The 17,166-nt window shown below is 44.5% G+C and overlaps 1 protein-coding gene across 2 annotated transcripts in view; it reads right to left on the bottom strand.

The window, feature by feature from the left end:
• Nucleotides 1–3,195, bottom strand: part of LOC106592407 (4-aminobutyrate aminotransferase, mitochondrial) — a 60,610-nt gene extending 57,415 nt beyond the window's left edge. Inside the window, exon 1 of one of the 2 annotated variants that reach the window (XM_045719679.2) lies at nucleotides 2,626–3,195. The gene's annotated coding sequence lies outside the window, so the exon portion shown is untranslated. The remainder of the gene's footprint in view (nucleotides 1–2,625) is intronic. The other variant, XM_045719680.2, reaches the window with a different exon arrangement.
• Nucleotides 3,196–17,166: the final 13,971 nt, after the last annotated feature.

Here is a 17,166-nt window from a genome sequence, read left to right as displayed (position 1 = left end):
CTGAACAGAGAGGTTTGACAACACACAGAGAGTCTTCATAACCTGTGACACTGAACAGAGAGGTTTGACAACACAGAGAGAGAGAGACAGAGAAAAAGAGAAGTCTTCATAACCAGTGATACTGAACACACAGAGAGAGAGAAGTCTTCATAACCAGTGATACTGAACAGAGAGGTTTGACCACACACACACACACACACACACACACACACACACACACACACACACACACACACACACACACACACACACACCTTCATAACCTGTGTATATATTTTCTACTTGTTTATGAAGGATGCAGCAGTACGGCAAGCAGCTATAGAGCCCCAGAGACAGGAAGAGGAAACATCAAAGCTCTGAGATAAACACAGCTAAAATCCAGAAAACATTCCTTACCCCAGGATACTTAACTGGTGACTATCATTCCTTAACCCAGGATACTTCAACTGGTAACTATCATCCCTTACCCCAGGATACTTAACTGGTGACTATCATTCCTTAACCCAGGATACTTCAACTGGTAACTATCATCCCTTACCCCAGGATACTTCAACTGGTGACTATCATCCCTTACCCCAGGATACTTCAACTGGTGACTATCATCCCTTACCCCAGGATACTTCAACTGGTGACTATCATCCCTTACCCCAGGATACTTCAACTGGTGACTATCATCCCTTACCCCAGGATACTTCAACTGGTGACTATCATCCCTTACCCCAGGATACTTCAACTGGTGACTATCATCCCTTAACCCAGGATACTTCAACTGGTGACTATCATCCCTTACCCCAGGATACTTCAACTGGTGACTATCATCCCTTACCCCAGGATACTTCAACTGGTGACTATCATCCCTTACCCCAGGATACTTCAACTGGTGACTATCATCCCTTACCCCAGGATACTTCAACTGGTGACTATCATCCCTTACCCCAGGATACTTCAACTGGTAACTATCATCCCTTACCCCAGGATACTTCAACTGGTGACTATCATCCCTTACCCCAGGATACTTCAACTGGTGACTATCATCCCTTACCCCAGGATACTTCAACTGGTGACTATCATCCCTTAACCCAGGATACTTCAACTGGTGACTATCATCCCTTACCCCAGGATACTTCAACTGGTGACTATCATCCCTTAACCCAGGATACTTCAACTGGTGACTATCATCCCTTACCCCAGGATACTTCAACTGGTGACTATGATTCCTTAACCCAGGATACTTCAACTGGTGACTATGCTGGAAAATGAAGAAAAAGGAGCACTCTGTGTCAATCTGATAGATATTTCATTTGAACTGAAGCCTGTTTTGGGTATACCTTTCCCCCCATATAGACAGAGCTCTGAGTGGTGTCTACGGTGTTGTGATCGTTGTGTAACATCAAAATGAGACGTTACATGACTCTCTGTAAAAGGTGCTAGATCAACAGCACTACAGGTTGAATTGAGTTCCTCCAGCCCAACCCTGGGAAGTTCAGTCTACTCTATTCTAGCCTTCCACCACCGTCTGTCCCCATCTGTCTCTGTAGGGACTTGGAGAGTGCTGGGTGCATCTCAAATGGCACCCTATTCCCTATATAGTGCACTACTTTTGAACAGGGACTATGAGGCTAAAGTAGTGCACTAAATAGGGAATAGGCAAGGTGCCATTTGGGAACATATCCATGCTGTCAGAAGTTGACGTGGTTGTGTACTAAAGCCTTCATGGAGCCAGTGATCCCACAACAACATTCCCACTCACATGGTCTAGGCTGTGACCTACAGTAACCTGACAGGTTCCCTGTCTAAAGCACTACTTTTCCTATTGACATCCTTATGATGCATTCTAACCACATTATGATGCATTACACAGAGATCCTATACAAGTAGTTATCGTTATTAATTAAATGGGACTATACCTGCAAACTCTGGACTAAGAGATAATAGATATCCTTAAAGTAAAAGTGTTACCGGCTATTGTTATGCAAATGAATCCTAGCCGCTGTTAGAACCAGAATAAACTGCCTTCCACTGGGCGCTATCAGAAGAGCACTGCACTGTTGCACAACAACTGTAGCCTAGTGCCTCATGAACCGGTTCCGACTGGATCAGTCTGGATCCCTTCCGCAGAGAAGAGGCAAGAAGAATTGAGTCTGCAGCAGACTAAAAGAACGCAGAGTAAAAGCGACACAAAACGAAATGACCATCTATTCTCTAGGCTGCATAGGACAGCAGCGCTACAGTGTAGTGACGTTATAGACTAGTAGCCTGTCTGGCAGCGCAGGTGACCTATTCACTAGCTAGAAAGACTACCTACTCTACAGTATTGTATTGCTAACTAGGATATAGGCAAAAGCGCTCACGTCAACACAGAAGGTGTCCAAAGTCATTGCTAACTAAGTGCAGATGTGTCTTGCAAAGACGATTGAAAAGCAGCTTTATGAGCCACACAACAGCTAGGGCAGTACCGCGCGGTGGGTTCGACATGTCACATGTCTGTGCGTCCTAGTGTGTGCAGAGTTATTTGGTGGTTTTTGTGTGTGTGTGTGTGTGTGTGTGTGTGTGTGTGTGTGTGTGTGACAGAGAGAGAGAGAGAGAGCGAGAGACACAGAGATGATAGCGCATAGGGGAACTCACCGAGGCTTCACCTGGTACCGCTGGGAGCTTGGTGTCCGCTTGGGTCGTGCGGTAAGACTGGCTGGCTGAAACACTATGTCAAAACGGTGGAGAAGCGTACTGGAAGGATGAACAGAAAGACTGCCTTTAAATGATCAATCAGAATCTGTCTTTTTTGCTGGGAGGAGGCGGGTCCACGGGCAGGCTGACTGCGGCTCAGCCAATAGCAGAAGCCGAAGTAGTCAAAAGGAACTAATGCTGGCCAATGAGCGACGTGGCTTCCCAGTTCAGCGAACTCCAGACGATTCGTCAAAGCGAATCATGACATCTACGTTCACGAAGTATCCGTTTCACAGAACAGTGTCAAGGTAGCGGACTGGCTAAACACTAACCACTCAATGATAAAACTAGGAAATGTTATATTGGACTCAAACAGATTAGGTCTTGTTATGTCAGAGTCTCAGAGAGCATGCCGGATAACAACCTAGTTTAAATGGCTGATGGGCATGGACAAAATGTAGACCTATGTGCCAGACATACCTTTGCTCCTAGTCAATCATTCATAACGCGTATCAACATTTGCCTAACAAGTTACTGGCTACAGTAGCCCATGGACAGCTTTTCAGATGACACCCTAGCCTTCACTCTCCCGACATCTACTGCAGCCCTCATGCTCCACATACAACACCCGTTCTGCCAGTCACATTCTGTTAAAGGTCCCCAAAGCACACACATCCCTGGGTCGCTCCTCTTTTCTGTTCGCTGCAGCTATTGACTGGAACGAGCTGCAACAAACACTCAAATTGGACAGTTTTATCTCAATCTCTTCATTCAAAGATTCAATCATGGACACTTACTGACAGTTGTGGCTGCTTTGTGTGATGTATTGTTGTCTCTACCTTCTTGGCCTTTGTGCTGTTGTCTGTGTCCAATAATGTTTGTACCCTGTTTTGTCCTGCTACCATGTTGTTGCCATGTTGTGTTGCTGCCTTGCTATGTTGTTGTCTTAGGTCTCTCTTTATGTAGTGTTGTGTTGTCTCTCTTGTCGTGATGCCTGTTTTGTCTTATATTTAATTGAATGTATTTTCAATCCCAGCCCCCGTCCCTGCAGAAGGCCTTTTGGTAGTCCATCATTGTAAATAAGAATTTGTTCTTAACTGACTTGCCTAGTTAAATAAAGGTTAAATAAGTAGAAATACAATTCTGATATATCGGAACATAACATGAAACTGGATATTTCTGTGTGTTAACTGTTGATGAATGCACATTGTCAGCAACACATGCACCACACACACACACACACACACACACACACACACACATGCACAGATAATCACAACATATCTGGTCACACACAACAAGCTCAAACAACCAGTGGTGGAAAAAGTACCCAATTCTCATACTTAAGTAAAGATACTTTAATAGAAAATGACTCAAGTAAGTGAAAGTAACCCAGTAAAATACTATTTGAGTAAAAGTCAAAAAGTTTTTGGGTTTAAATATAGTTAAGTATCAAAAGTAAAAGTATAAATCTTTTCAAATTCCTTATATTAAGCAAACCAGACGGCACCATTTTCTTGTTTTTTAATTACGGATAGCCAGGGGCATGCTCCAACATTCAGACATCATTTACACACGAAGCATTTGTGTTTAGTGAGTCCGCCAGATCAGAGGCAGTAGGGATGACCAGGGATGTTCTCTTGATAAGTGTGTGAATTGGACCATTTTCAGTCCTGCTAAGCATTCAACATGTAACGAGTACTTTTGGGTGTCAGGGAAAAGATAGAGTAAAAAGTTTTAAAAAATCTTTAGGAATGTAGTGAAATAAAAACAAAAGTTGTCAAAAATATAAATAGTAAAGTACAGATACCCTCAAAAACTACTTAAGTAGTACTTTCAAGTATTTGTACTTAAGTACTTTACACCACTGCCAACAACCAACCATTTCATTTCCATTTGACATGTTATCTAAGACCTAAAAGCAGTAGAATGTCCTCACCTGATAGGCTGCTCTGACTGTAGAGGACAACACCTGATAGGCTGCTCTGACTGTAGAGGACAACACCTGATAGGCTGCTCTGACTGTAGAGGACAACACCTGATAGGCTGCTCTGACTGTAGAGGACAACACCTGATAGGCTGCTCTGACTGTAGAGGGCAACACCTGACACCAGAGACGGACAGGGACCAGAAATCAGGCACTTCTGACACAACGGCCCATTTTGTTTCTCAAGGCCCCTATTATTAATCAAATAATGGCAAACCCCCAATTTAGACCGCCCAGCAGGCTAAAAATGGACAAGCCCATCGGGCATTTGCCAGAATTGCCCTATCATGACCAGTCTGTCTCTGCCTGACATTGTTCTGACGGTATAGGACAACACCTGCCTGACATTGTTCTGATGGTAGAGGACAACACCTGCCTGACATTGTTCTGATGGTAGAGGGCAGCACTATTTACCTACTCTCCACTCCTTCAGCTCTATAGGACCAGGGCCCGTCTCAGAGTAGAAGTGATGATCTAGGATCTGTCCATATCATCTTATTCATTATAATTTAAAAAGGTAAAAATGATCCTAGATCAGCACTCTTACTCTAAGACGCTTTGTGGATATGGGCCCTGGGTTCAGAATACTGTTCTCTACAGCCCTACTGCATAACAAACCCACTGTTCTCTATAACCCTACTGCATAACACAAACCCACTGTTCTCTATAACCCTACTGCATAACACAAACCCACTGTTCTCTACAGCCCTACTGCATAACACAAACCAACTGTTCTCTATAGCCCTACTGCATAACACAAACCCACTGTTCTCTATAACCCTACTGCATAACACAAACCCACTGTTCTCTACAGCCCTACTGCATAACACAAACCCACTGTTCTCTATAACCCTACTGCATAACACAAACCCACTGTTCTCTACAGCCCTACTGCATAACACAAACCCACTGTTCTCTACAGCCCTACTGCATAACACAACCCCACTGTTCTCTATAGCTCTACTGCAGGGGCGGAAATCCCGGGGGGGACGGGGGGACACGACCCCCCCCATCCTGGGAAAAATATGATTTGTCCCCCCCAATATATCACTGAAACATAACTATGTAATTTAAATAATATTAATAATACGCAATGAAAGCAATTGTGCTGATTATAGACACTTAATAGCGCATTTTTAAGTTTCAAAAGATTGCAACCCCCCCACCCATTGCCTCACAATGGTTTGATCCACTGCCAGTTCCTAAGCTTGCTAGGTAACAGAGGGCTCGTATCCACTGTCTGAAAGGCACTCAATGAACGTAACTGACGTGAGGTTAATCCAGTCAATCGCGCACACACACTAGCTGAATATGCAGAGCTAGCGCGCAAATATGAACTATTAAGCTAGCTAGTACCTATTCCATTTATGTGGCCTCGTCAAAGATGGAATCTTTGCTATCGTCAATTTATTCCAAGATCAGCATGCAGATGATGTAAGTTAGTGCTTCAAAGTCCCTGTGATAAAGTTAGCGATAAACTGGAGTCCAAACTGAACAGAACTACACTCTCTTCTACCATTGTCTTAAATATATTTAATGGTCTCGTTGCAAAAGCTAAATTGTCACAAGGGAACTTTTATTTATTTATTTTATTTCACCTTTATTTAACCCGGGTAGCAAAGATTATAGCAAACACCACTGAAACGGAATTGGTGCTCGCTAGCTTTGCAAATTCAGCTATTGTTGGAAGCCAGCCAATATGAAACAAACTATTAAAATTACAAAAGGTTGCAGCATATGTTGTGTAAATGGTGAACTCATACAGCTGTCAACTCTTGTCATTTTAATCCGTTTCACATTTGCTAGCTACCTTTTAGATCGAAGCCCAAATAGAATGATAAAAGATATGATAGAAGCCCATCTACTGTAAATAACCTACACACTGTGTGTGTGTGTAGCCAGCCAGCCAGCCAGCCAACAAGGTAGAAAAATGGCAGAAAAATAAAAGACGGACATCAGAGTATTTTTCAGTACACCAAAACGCAAAGTAAGAACCCTAGTAGCCTAATATCTCAAAGACTAGTTGATAAAATGTTCATAAGAAAGAAATGAAATTCTAATGGAAATGTTTCACAATGACGTCTTTAGGCAGAGCAGGCAACAGATGGCACACAGACAGCAGAGTTGGGGACAGATATGCAGGGACAGACTGGCAGAGACAGGGAGTCTCAGGTAAGTTTGTTGAGTCTTTGTTTGGCAACATTATGAAAGGTTCTCAATTTTTTTGACTTGTAAAATAGGAACATAATTGGAAAATGCCATGGATACCCCCACTCTCAACTTAAACTGGTGACTGAACTAAGATTTGTTAAAGGCAATGGTATTGCTGTTGTGATTAGTTGTGTAGTTTTGGGTACCGGTAGTTAGGAGTACGGCAAAAACCTTATTACTTTGGTTCCTCAATATACATTTACCATACTACAATGTAGGCTATGTGTTACAGCACTACTTTTGGTGTCCCCCTCAGGAATTGCTCTTGAGAAAATTTCATATAATTGTCCCCTCCAAAGTTGATATCAGATTTTCGCCCCTGCACTACTGCATAACACAACCCCACAGTTCTCTACAGCTCTACTGCATAACACAACCCCACTGTTCTCTACAGCCCTACTGCATAACACAAACCCACTGTTCTCTATAGCTCTACTGCATAACACAAACCCACTGTTCTCTACAGCCCTACTGCATAACACAAACCCACTGTTCTCTACAGCCCTACTGCATAACACAAACCCACTGTTCTCTATAGCCCTACTGTATAACACAAACCCACTGTTCTCTACAGCCCTACTGTATAACACAACCCCACGGTTCTCTATAGCCCTACTGCATAACACAACCCCACTGTTCTCTATAACCCTTCTGCATAACACAAACCCACTGTTCTCTATAGCCCTACTGCATAACACAAACCCACTGTTCTCTACAGCTCTACTGCATAACACAAACCCACTGTTCTCTATAACCCTACTGCATAACACAAACCCACTGTTCTCTACAGCCCTACTGTATAACACACACCCACTGTTCTCTATAGCCCTACTGCATAACACAAACCCACTGTTCTCTACAGCCTTACTGCATAACACAACCCCACTGTTCTCTACAGCCATACTGCATAACACAAACCCACTGTTCTCTATAACCCTACTGCATAACACAAACCCACTGTTCTCTACAGCCCTACTGCATAACACAAACCCACTGTTCTCTACAGCCCTACTGCATAATACAAACCCACTGTTCTCTATAACCCTACTGCATAACAAACCCACTGTTCTCTACAGCCCTACTGCATAACACAAACCCACTGTTCTCTATAGCCCTACTGCATAACACAAACCCACTCTTCTCTAGAGCTCTACTGCATAAAACAACCCCACTGTTCTCTATAGCTCTACTGCACAACACAAACCCATTGTTCTCTACAGCCCTACTGCATAACACAAACCCACTGTTCTCTACAGCCCTACTGTATAACACAAACCCACTCTTCTCTATAGCTCTACTGCATAACACAACCCCACTGTTCTCTATAGCTCTACTGCACAACACAAACCCACTGTTCTCTACAGCCCTACTGCATAACACAAACCCACTGTTCTCTATAGCCCTACTGCATAACACAAACCCACTCTTCTCTATAGCTCTACTGCATAAAACAACCCCACTGTTCTCTATAGCTCTACTGCACAACACAAACCCACTGTTCTCTACAGCCCTACTGCATAACACAACCCCACTGTTCTCTACAGCCCTACTGTATAACACAAACCCACTGTTCTCTACAGCCCTACTGCATAACACATACCCACTGTTCTCTACAGCCCTACTGCATAACACAAACCCACTGTTCTCTACAGCCCTACTGTATAACACAACCCCACTGTTCTCTATAGCCCTACGGCATAACACAACCCCACTGTTCTCTATAGCCCTACTGCATAACACAAACCCACTGTTCTCTATAGCCCTACGGCATAAAACAACCCCACTGTTCTCTACAGCCCTACTGCATAACACAAACCCACTGTTCTCTACAGCCCTACTGCATAACACAAACCCACTGTTCTCTATAACCCTACTGCATAACACAAACCCACTGTTCTCTATAACCCTACTGCATAACACAAACCCACTGTTCTCTATAACCCTACAGCATAACACAAACCCACTGTTCTCTACAGCCCTACTGCATAACACAACCCCACTGTTCTCTATAGCTCTACTGCACAACACAAACCCACTGTTCTCTACAGCCCTACTGCATAACACAAACCCACTGTTCTCTACAGCCCTACTGTATAACACAAACCCACTGTTCTCTATAGCCCTACTGCATAACACAAACCCACTGTTCTCTAAAGCCCTACTGCATAACACAAACCCATTGTTCTCTACAACCCTACTGCATAACACAAACCCACTGTTCTCTACAGCCCTACTGCATAACACAAACCCACTGTTCTCTACAGCCCTACTGCATAACACAAACCCACTGTTCTCTACAGCTCCACTGCATAACACAAACCCACGGTTCTCTATAACCCTACAGCATAACACAAACCCACTGTTCTCTATAACCCTACTGCATAACACAAACCCACTGTTCTCTATAACCCTACTGCATAACACAAACCCACTGTTCTCTATAACCCTACGGCATAACACAAACCCACTGTTCTCTACAGCCCTACTGCATAACACAACCCCACTGTTCTCTATAGCTCTACTGCACAACACAAACCCACTGTTCTCTACAGCCCTACTGCATAACACAAACCCACTGTTCTCTACAGCCCTACTGTATAACACAAACCCACTGTTCTCTATAGCCCTACTGCATAACACAAACCCACTGTTCTCTAAAGCCCTACTGCATAACACAAACCCATTGTTCTCTACAACCCTACTGCATAACACAAACCCACTGTTCTCTACAGCCCTACTGCATAACACAAACCCACTGTTCTCTACAGCCCTACTGCATAACACAAACCCACTGTTCTCTACAGCTCCACTGCATAACACAAACCCACGGTTCTCTATAACCCTACAGCATAACACAAACCCACTGTTCTCTACAGCCCTACTGCATAACACAAACCCACTGTTCTCTACAGCCCTACTGCGTAACACAAACCCACTGTTCTCTACAGCCCTACTGCATAACAAACCCACTGTTCTCTACAGCCCTACTGCATAACACAACCCCACTGTTCTCTATAGCCCTACAGCATAACACAACCCCACTGTTCTCTACAGCCCGACTGTATAACACAACCCCACTGTTCTCTACAGCCCGACAGTATAACACAACCCACTGTTCTCTACAGCCCTACTGCATAACACAAACCCACTGTTCTCTACAGCCCTACTGCATAACACAAACCCACTGTTCTCTACAGCCCTACTGTATAACACAAACCCACTGTTCTCTACAGCCCTACTGCATAACAAACCCACTGTTCTCTACAGCCCTACTGCATAACACAACCCCACTGTTCTCTACAGCCCTACTGCATAACACAACCCCACTGTTCTCTACAGCCCTACTGCATAACACAACCCCACTGTTCTCTATAGCCCTACTGCATAACACAACCCCACTGTTCTCTACAGCCCTACTGTATAACACAAACCCACTGTTCTCTACAGCCCTACTGCATAACACAAACCCACTGTTCTCTACAGCCCTACTGCATAACACAAACCCACTGTTCTCTACAGCCCTACTGCATAACACAAACCCACTGTTCTCTACAGCCCTACTGTATAACACAAACCCACTGTTCTCTACAGCCCTACTACATAACAAAACCCCACTGTTCTCTATAGCCTACTGCATAACACAAACCCACTGTTCTCTATAGCCCTACAGCATAACACAAACCCACTGTTCTCTATAGCCCTACTGCATAACACAACCCCACTGTTCTCTACAGCCCTACTGTATAACACAAACCCACTGTTCTATACAGCCCTACTGCATAACACAAACCCACTGTTCTCTACAGCCCTACTGTATAACACAAACCCACTGTTCTCTATAGCCCTACTGTATAACACAACCCATCTTTTCTCTATAGCCCTACTGCATAACACAAACCCACTGTTCTCTATAACCCTACTGCATAACACAAACCCACTGTTCTCTATAACCCTACTGCATAACACAAACCCACTGTTCTCTACAGCCCTACTGCATAACACAAACCCACTGTTCTCTATAATCCTACTGCATAACACAAACCCACTGTTCTCTACAGCCCTACTGCATAACACAAACCCACTGTTCTCTAAAACCCTACTGCATAACACAAACCCACTGTTCTCTACAGCCCTACTGCATAACATGAACCCACTGTTCTCTACAACCCTACTGCATAACACAACCCCACTGTTCTCTATAGCCCTACTGCATAACACAAACCCACTCTTCTCTATAGCTCTACTGCATAACACAACCCCACTGTTCTCTACAGCCCTACTGTATAACACAAACCCACTGTTCTCTACAGGCCTACTTTATAACACAACCCCACTGTTCTCTATAGCCCTACTGCATAACACAAACCCACTGTTCTCTACAGCTCCACTGCATAACACAAACCCACCGTTCTCTATAACCCTACTGCATAACACAAACCCACTGTTCTCTATAACCCTACTGCATAACACAAACCCACTGTTCTCTATAACCCCACTGCATAACACAAACCCACTGTTCTCCATAACCCTACTGCATAACACAAACCCACTGTTCTCTACAGCCATACTGTATAACACACACCCACTGTTCTCTACAGCCCTACTGCATAACACAAACCCACTGTTCTCTATAACCCTACTGCATAACAAACCCACTGTTCTCTACAGCCCTACTGCATAACACAAACCCACTGTTCTCTATAGCCCTACTGCATAACACAAACCCGCTCTTCTCTATAGCTATACTGCATAACACAACCCCACTGTTCTCTATAGCTCTACTGCACAACACAAACCCACTGTTCTCTACAGCCCTACTGCATAACACAAACCCACTGTTCTCTACAGCCCTACTGCATAACACAAACCCACTGTTCTCTACAGCTCCACTGCATAACACAAACCCACGGTTCTCTATAACCCTACAGCATAACACAAACCCACTGTTCTCTACAGCCCTACTGCATAACACAAACCCACTGTTCTCTACAGCCCTACTGCATAACACAAACCCACTGTTCTCTACAGCCCTACTGCATAACAAACCCACTGTTCTCTACAGCCCTACTGCATAACACAACCCCACTGTTCTCTATAGCCCTACTGCATAACACAACCCCACTGTTCTCTACAGCCCGACTGTATAACACAACCCCACTGTTCTCTACAGCCCGACTGTATAACACAACCCACTGTTCTCTACAGCCCTACTGCATAACACAAACCCACTGTTCTCTACAGCCCTACTGCATAACACAAACCCACTGTTCTCTACAGCCCTACTGTATAACACAAACCCACTGTTCTCTACAGCCCTACTGCATAACAAACCCACTGTTCTCTACAGCCCTACTGCATAACACAACCCCACTGTTCTCTACAGCCCTACTGCATAACACAACCCCACTGTTCTCTACAGCCCTACTGCATAACACAACCCCACTGTTCTCTATAGCCCTACTGCATAACACAACCCCACTGTTCTCTACAGCCCTACTGTATAACACAAACCCACTGTTCTCTACAGCCCTACTGCATAACACAAACCCACTGTTCTCTACAGCCCTACTGCATAACACAAACCCACTGTTCTCTACAGCCCTACTGCATAACACAAACCCACTGTTCTCTACAGCCCTACTGTATAACACAAACCCACTGTTCTCTACAGCCCTACTGCATAACAAAACCCCACTGTTCTCTATAGCCCTACTGCATAACACAAACCCACTGTTCTCTATAGCCCTACAGCATAACACAAACCCACTGTTCTCTATAGCCCTACTGCATAACACAACCCCACTGTTCTCTACAGCCCTACTGTATAACACAAACCCACTGTTCTCTACAGCCCTACTGCATAACACAAACCCACTGTTCTCTACAGCCCTACTGTATAACACAAACACACTGTTCTCTATAGCCCTACTGTATAACACAACCCATCTTTTCTCTATAGCCCTACTGCATAACACAAACCCACTGTTCTCTATAACCCTACTGCATAACACAAACCCACTGTTCTCTATAACCCTACTGCATAACACAAACCCACTGTTCTCTACAGCCCTACTGCATAACACAAACCCACTGTTCTCTATAACCCTACTGCATAACACAAACCCACTGCTCTCTACAGCCCTACTGCATAACACAAACCCACTGTTCTCTAAAACCCTACTGCATAACACAAACCCACTGTTCTCTACAGCCCTACTGCATAACATAAACCCACTGTTCTCTACAACCCTACTGCATAACACAACCCCACTGTTCTCTATAGCCCTACTGCATAACACAAACCCACTCTTCTCTATAGCTCTACTGCATAACACAACCCACCTGTTCTCTACAGCCCTACTGTATAACACAAACCCACTGTTCTCTACAGGCCTACTTTATAACACAACCCCACTGTTCTCTATAGCACTACTGCATAACACAACCCCACAGTTCTCTACAGCTCTACTGCATAACACAAACCCACCACAAACCCACTGTTCTCTACAGCCCTACTGCATAACAATCCCACTGTTCTCTACAGCCCTACTGCATAACACAACCCCACTGTTCTCTATAGCCCTACAGCATAACACAACCCCACTGTTCTCTACAGCCCGACTGTATAACACAACCCCACTGTTCTCTACAGCCCGACTGTATAACACAACCCACTGTTCTCTACAGCCCTACTGCATAACACAAACCCACTGTTCTCTACAGCCCTACTGCATAACACAAACCCACTGTTCTCTACAGCCCTACTGTATAACACAAACCCACTGTTCTCTACAGCCCTACTGCATAACAAACCCACTGTTCTCTACAGCCCTACTGCATAACACAACCCCACTGTTCTCTACAGCCCTACTGCATAACACAACCCCACTGTTCTCTACAGCCCTACTGCATAACACAACCCCACTGTTCTCTATAGCCCTACTGCATAACACAACCCCACTGTTCTCTACAGCCCTACTGTATAACACAAACCCACTGTTCTCTACAGCCCTACTGCATAACACAAACCCACTGTTCTCTACAGCCCTACTGCATAACACAAACCCACTGTTCTCTACAGCCCTACTGCATAACACAAACCCACTGTTCTCTACAGCCCTACTGTATAACACAAACCCACTGTTCTCTACAGCCCTACTACATAACAAAACCCCACTGTTCTCTATAGCCTACTGCATAACACAAACCCACTGTTCTCTATAGCCCTACAGCATAACACAAACCCACTGTTCTCTATAGCCCTACTGCATAACACAACCCCACTGTTCTCTACAGCCCTACTGTATAACACAAACCCACTGTTCTATACAGCCCTACTGCATAACACAAACCCACTGTTCTCTACAGCCCTACTGTATAACACAAACCCACTGTTCTCTATAGCCCTACTGTATAACACAACCCATCTTTTCTCTATAGCCCTACTGCATAACACAAACCCACTGTTCTCTATAACCCTACTGCATAACACAAACCCACTGTTCTCTATAACCCTACTGCATAACACAAACCCACTGTTCTCTACAGCCCTACTGCATAACACAAACCCACTGTTCTCTATAATCCTACTGCATAACACAAACCCACTGTTCTCTACAGCCCTACTGCATAACACAAACCCACTGTTCTCTAAAACCCTACTGCATAACACAAACCCACTGTTCTCTACAGCCCTACTGCATAACATAAACCCACTGTTCTCTACAACCCTACTGCATAACACAACCCCACTGTTCTCTATAGCCCTACTGCATAACACAAACCCACTCTTCTCTATAGCTCTACTGCATAACACAACCCCACTGTTCTCTACAGCCCTACTGTATAACACAAACCCACTGTTCTCTACAGGCCTACTTTATAACACAACCCCACTGTTCTCTATAGCCCTACTGCATAACACAAACCCACTGTTCTCTACAGCTCCACTGCATAACACAAACCCACCGTTCTCTATAACCCTACTGCATAACACAAACCCACTGTTCTCTATAACCCTACTGCATAACACAAACCCACTGTTCTCTATAACCCCACTGCATAACACAAACCCACTGTTCTCCATAACCCTACTGCATAACACAAACCCACTGTTCTCTACAGCCATACTGTATAACACACACCCACTGTTCTCTACAGCCCTACTGCATAACACAAACCCACTGTTCTCTATAACCCTACTGCATAACACAACCCACTGTTCTCTACAGCCCTACTGCATAACACAAACCCACTGTTCTCTATAGCCCTACTGCATAACACAAACCCGCTCTTCTCTATAGCTATACTGCATAACACAACCCCACTGTTCTCTATAGCTCTACTGCACAACACAAACCCACTGTTCTCTACAGCCCTACTGCATAACACAAACCCACTGTTCTCTACAGCCCTACTGCATAACACAAACCCACTGTTCTCTACAGCTCCACTGCATAACACAAACCCACGGTTCTCTATAACCCTACAGCATAACACAAACCCACTGTTCTCTACAGCCCTACTGCATAACACAAACCCACTGTTCTCTACAGCCCTACTGCATAACACAAACCCACTGTTCTCTACAGCCCTACTGCATAACAAACCCACTGTTCTCTACAGCCCTACTGCATAACACAACCCCACTGTTCTCTATAGCCCTACTGCATAACACAACCCCACTGTTCTCTACAGCCCGACTGTATAACACAACCCCACTGTTCTCTACAGCCCGACTGTATAACACAACCCACTGTTCTCTACAGCCCTACTGCATAACACAAACCCACTGTTCTCTACAGCCCTACTGCATAACACAAACCCACTGTTCTCTACAGCCCTACTGTATAACACAAACCCACTGTTCTCTACAGCCCTACTGCATAACAAACCCACTGTTCTCTACAGCCCTACTGCATAACACAACCCCACTGTTCTCTACAGCCCTACTGCATAACACAACCCCACTGTTCTCTACAGCCCTACTGCATAACACAACCCCACTGTTCTCTATAGCCCTACTGCATAACACAACCCCACTGTTCTCTACAGCCCTACTGTATAACACAAACCCACTGTTCTCTACAGCCCTACTGCATAACACAAACCCACTGTTCTCTACAGCCCTACTGCATAACACAAACCCACTGTTCTCTACAGCCCTACTGCATAACACAAACCCACTGTTCTCTACAGCCCTACTGTATAACACAAACCCACTGTTCTCTACAGCCCTACTGCATAACAAAACCCCACTGTTCTCTATAGCCCTACTGCATAACACAAACCCACTGTTCTCTATAGCCCTACAGCATAACACAAACCCACTGTTCTCTATAGCCCTACTGCATAACACACCCCACTGTTCTCTACAGCCCTACTGTATAACACAAACCCACTGTTCTCTACAGCCCTACTGCATAACACAAACCCACTGTTCTCTACAGCCCTACTGTATAACACAAACACACTGTTCTCTATAGCCCTACTGTATAACACAACCCATCTTTTCTCTATAGCCCTACTGCATAACACAAACCCACTGTTCTCTATAACCCTACTGCATAACACAAACCCACTGTTCTCTATAACCCTACTGCATAACACAAACCCACTGTTCTCTACAGCCCTACTGCATAACACAAACCCACTGTTCTCTATAACCCTACTGCATAACACAAACCCACTGCTCTCTACAGCCCTACTGCATAACACAAACCCACTGTTCTCTAAAACCCTACTGCATAACACAAACCCACTGTTCTCTACAGCCCTACTGCATAACATAAACCCACTGTTCTCTACAACCCTACTGCATAACACAACCCCACTGTTCTCTATAGCCCTACTGCATAACACAAACCCACTCTTCTCTATAGCTCTACTGCATAACACAACCCAACTGTTCTCTACAGCCCTACTGTATAACACAAACCCACTGTTCTCTACAGGCCTACTTTATAACACAACCCCACTGTTCTCTATAGCCCTACTGCATAACACAAACCCACTGTTCTCTACAGCTCCACTGCATAACACAAACCCACCATTCTCTATAACCCTACTGCATAACACAAACCCACTGTTCTCTATAACCCTACTGCATAACACAAACCCACTGTTCTCTATAACCCCACTGCATAACACAAACCCACTGTTCTCCATAACCCTACTGCATAACACAAACCCACTGTTCTCTACAGCCCTACTGTATAACACACACCCACTGTTCACTACAGCCCTACTGCATAACACAAACCCACTGTTCTCTACAGCCCTACTGTATAACACAAACCCACTGT

The sequence above is a fragment of the Salmo salar genome, chromosome 06 (genome assembly GCF_965601325.2).
Source record: "Salmo salar chromosome 06, fSalSal1, whole genome shotgun sequence".
Lineage (NCBI taxonomy): Eukaryota > Metazoa > Chordata > Actinopteri > Salmoniformes > Salmonidae > Salmo > Salmo salar.
Note: the sequence above shows the minus strand (reverse complement) of the source record. Positions and strands in the feature narration are given on the sequence as shown.